Source organism: Euleptes europaea, chromosome 6 (assembly GCF_029931775.1).
Source record: "Euleptes europaea isolate rEulEur1 chromosome 6, rEulEur1.hap1, whole genome shotgun sequence".
Classification (NCBI taxonomy): domain Eukaryota; kingdom Metazoa; phylum Chordata; class Lepidosauria; order Squamata; family Sphaerodactylidae; genus Euleptes; species Euleptes europaea.
In genome coordinates, this window is record NC_079317.1 from 69,468,540 (window position 1) to 69,473,295 (window position 4,756).

Here is a 4,756-nt window from a genome sequence, read left to right on the forward strand (position 1 = left end):
GAGCCCAAGGGCTACTCCAGGCCCGGAGGAGCTCCTGGACACTGCATCTGCCGCAGCCGGGACTGGAGGCAGCGGCAGAGGCCTGAAGCCACGCCAGTATCTGACAGGAAGAGATTGGAAGAAAGTCAAGTCAGGGCTCAGCAGGTAAGGGAAGGATCGTATTCCTCCCCCCACCCCGCAAGTCTCATGGGCCCCCACATTTATATATATCTAATTCCCACCTGTATCCCCTGCTTGCAGATACTTAAAACTGCAGATAGGGGGCACACTCACTCCAAACATGTTTTTGCAGACTTAGGGGACCCCTTAGGTCTGCAGAAAAACATGATTTTTTTTTAAAACAGAGTTTAAATCCCCCCGATTTTGAAAAAAGCATTGTCTGCGCATTTTAAAATTTTTAAAGCATTCTTTGCTCTTTATTGTCAAAATGGTGGTGGCTGCCACCACCACAGAGAGCTGGGACCAGGATGCTGCACTAGATGGACCACTGGTCTCATCCAGCAGGGCTCTTCTTACGTTCATATGAGGGTTGCCTGGAGGAAATAGCATAGGGAAGGGGAAGAGGAAAGTGAAGTGCCCCCCCCCCCCAAGTTCTTACCACACAAATGGGCCTGGCCCAGAGGCCGGCACCACACAACTGGGTCATAGTTTTCCCAGGTAGAGGCTTTCGGGGGGGGGCAGTTGAAGATGGGGGCAGATAAGATAGGTTGACTGCTGGATATGAAGGAGAGAAGGAAGCAAGACAAGGGGAGAGGCTGTGGAGGCTTTCTGGGGAAGGAAAGAAAAAATTGTGTATGAGGGGGAAATGTGATACCCCCCAAAAGTCCTTGTAGACCCCCTGCTTTTTGTTAATTATTTTAATAAACCTGTGCAGAAGGCTTGTAAAACGATTCTTTCTATAACTAAGCACACCAGCATTAATAGTGTTCTGGCATGTTCTCGTGCTACAAAAAATTCAGCACAGATACTGATAAGCAAAATGTACCGCCTTTGCCTGAAGAAAGTTGCAAATTCTCAAACAATCAAAGGAGGCCTGATTTGCTCTTGCATTGACAACACTTGATGTTCCATCACTACATAATTCACAGATGATCATGTGAATAATTTTAATTGAAAAAAATCATTATGTTGAAAGTTATATGCTGATTTATGCATAGGGTTGCCAACCTCCAGGTAATAGCCGCTTTGGCAAATGGCATTGAAGTCCCTCCCCTCCCCAAACCCTGCCCTCCTCAGGCTCTGCCCCAAAAACCTCCCGCCGGGGGTGAAGAGGGACCTGCAACCCTATTTATGCATGTGCTGATTGTTCTGTGTTGGAGTAGTTGCTCCTTTCATTTATATGGTATTTATCAATTACTTTCTGCCCACACATTGTGGCCCATCTGTACTTCCATATGTGGAAGGAAGCAACTAGCCCTTAAAACTGATATTTCAGGATCTCAAACAAAAGTCACATGCACAAGTTGTTTGAGGCCAATGGAGAAGATAAATCTTATTTCATTTCCCAGAAAGACCCAGTGATAGGCAATTCATAGTACACAAATATAGAGTTGTTCTTGAAAGTGGGTACTTGACAGGAGTAGCTGCCATTTCTAAACATTAACCAACACTTCATTGAAGCTTTCCAGAGAGGATCTATTTTTAGACATTTCCACCTAAGCTTGTTTATATCATTGAGTAATGGAGAGATTTCTAGAGGGAAATGGTTCTTTAAAATGGTATTCAGTATTTCCTCCATTGTTTGCATAATAGAATGGTGAATACAACTGATCATTTACCATGGTGCTATGTAACATAAGGTGGTGGTGGGAAGGGCCATTAAGTTGTAGCTGATTTATGGGGACCCTGTAGGGTTTTCAAGGCAAGAGATATTCAGAGGTGGTTTGCCATTGCCTTCTCTGCATAGCAACCCTGGACTTCCTTGGTGGTCTCCCATCCAAATACTAACCAGGGCTAATCCTGTTTAACGTCTGAGATTTGACAAGGTTAGGCTAGCCTGGGCCATCCAGGTCAGGGCAACATAAGGTGGTCATCTGTGTTGTCTCATGGAAAGGCAAGAACGCCCACTTTTAATTAGGGTTAATTGGGGCAGAGCCTGAGGAGGGCAGGGTTTCGGAAGGGGAGGGACTTCAATGCCATAGACTTCAATTGCTACCGCGGCCATTTTTCTCAAGGTGATCTGATCTCTAACGGCTGGAGATCAGTTGAATTAGCAGGAGATCTCCTGCTACTACCTGGCAGTTAGATAAACAACTCACTGATACTGTAAAAGTAGTAGGCTACAAAAAGCAAATGCAACAAAGATGTAATGATACACAAGTCAAGGGACTATAAATGTATTGCAACTGTAACAAGACCACTAAGTTGCAAACAAAGCTAAGTAACAAGGGTTACAAAGCGACAAGGAACAACTGAAAAGTTGAACAAGTACAAATATGATACACAGCTAACAGCCAGAAATGCTATAATTCACAAGTTTTTGAGAGCAAACTGTTCATATAATTAGCTTGGCTTGTTGCTGGTCAATTTCATTTCAGGCGGAGAACACAATGGAAACGCGGCTCCGGATATTCTCCAGCGTTTTGGCTACTAATAAGTAGCTTCATCAGCCTGATTATAAGTGTGATTACAATAAAAGTATTAAACCTCAATAACAGGACTACAAACAATGCATATATTATAATGTAATTGAAATTCTTACCATAAAGGCTTGAAAATACAACTCATAAATCGCATGTAAAGCTCCCAGCCATTTATAGTCCCTTGACTTGTGTATCATTACATCTTTGTTGCGTTTGCTTTTTGTAGCCTACTACTGTTTGTTTGGTTGTAACTACCTGGCAGTTGGCAACCCTACTTTTAATAGTTTCTGATTGGGAGGTCCTTATCTCAATGGCTAAACACATGCTTTACATGCACAAGATCCCAGATTAAATCTCCAATTAAAGGGCCTCAGGTAACAGGATGGAAAAACTTGTCTATATCCAGTCAGGAGGAACAATGCTGAGCTACATTGACCAATGAGTTTATGCTGGCTCTGCTGTACACATCAAGTTTGCCTCTCAGGTTAGTAGATGCAGAAGTGGTGGCAAGCACACCATAGATAATAACCACTTGATAATTGGTTATCCATATTTATCCTGGATCAAAGTTTGCATTGTTACAGGCTTTGACATATTAGGGCATTTAAACTACTGTATTAATGTTGTACATGTGCAGAATTGTTCAATGTAAAACACTAACAGCTCATAAAAGCCCATTAAAAAAGCTACAAGCCTGAGCATTCTTGGCCAAGGACAAATGTGACAAGCCAGAACACTGTTTGCACCTTATCCTTGAAAGACTTAAATATCACCGAGCCCAATGCTTGTCCTTTACCCTTGAAGGACCTAGAATACTGTTAGCATTCTATCCTTGAAGTGTCATGCAGGAATTCCACTTGTATTCCTGTACTAAAAGGACATCACCTTCACAAACGCCTGTCCTACAACCTTGTATTTTGCTGACTAATGTACTGTAACATATTGGGTTTTAATATGATAAAATGATGGTAGAAACTTACAAATAGGTCCATTTTATTCGTATTTTCCAGGAGATGAGAATGATGGTAAAATTAAAAATATAGAGCGATAACATCACTCAAAACTGACTGTTTAAAGTTTAGCAAAATAGCCTGGTGGAAGGGGAAGTCCTTATATGGAAGTCTAAAGGGAAGCCACAGAGCATGTGCAGTACAACTGTATCCTGCTCAAGCTCAAGGTTCAAGCCCATTGAAGGTGACTTAAACAGTATAAATAAAGGCACAGAAGGGCTAGAATCTCAGACCTCTCTCAGAGGGTCTCAGAACATTGGCTATTGGGTATGTATGGATTTAAATACGGTATATTATTTTAGATATTGTGAATCAGAATTTTTGAACTAAATCAGACTTTTAACTGTATATTATAAGTATTGGATTTTAAAACTGAATAGTATGTAGAACTTGCTTGCTTCATAGTATACATTGTTACTGAATTTTAAGACTTTGTAATACTTGCATATACCCATATATACATTAAATTACATTGAAGCAATTCAATAAATAAGACTCATTTTTATATGAGTAAAGTAGTTCAGTCCTGCTTAGTGGGTGACTAACTGAATACGATAACATACCACTTATCAGGAAGTGGTCGATTCTAAGAGTATAGTCATCTGAAACGCACTGACCTGCTTCAGTATACCATGAAGTAAGAAAAAAAATTCAGTCTCAGATGCATTGCTGTAGCCTTACAATGGTAATTAATTCATTAATTTGTATTCTAACCTCTTTCCTGGCCGAGGCCAGGCTTGGGGAAGCTAATATAATTAAAACAATACAATATGATACAATAAAACCGTGTTTATACAATAAATAAGCCTTACAATAAATAAGCCTTAAACATTTAAAATCTGGTTTCCAGTTATTGATCAGAGTATACAATTAAGCAAATGGCACTCTTCTCAAGAGGACTGGGCCATGGGGGGCCTAGAGGAACAGTCAGGGTCCCCAGTTTAGGTTGGTAACAGCATAAGGGGAGGGGGCAAAGGAAGCCTAGAATGCTAAATATAAAAAATACTTAATTTGAAACCTTCAGAGTACTGTAGTGGTGTATTGGATCAAAGAAAGACTTTCCTGTTAATATAGTGGATGGAGATTATGGGGGCCCTGTTGCAGTAAAGTTGGAACCAACCTTTCCTCTGTTGTTCTTTCTATAGCCTATCCCTTTGAGAAACC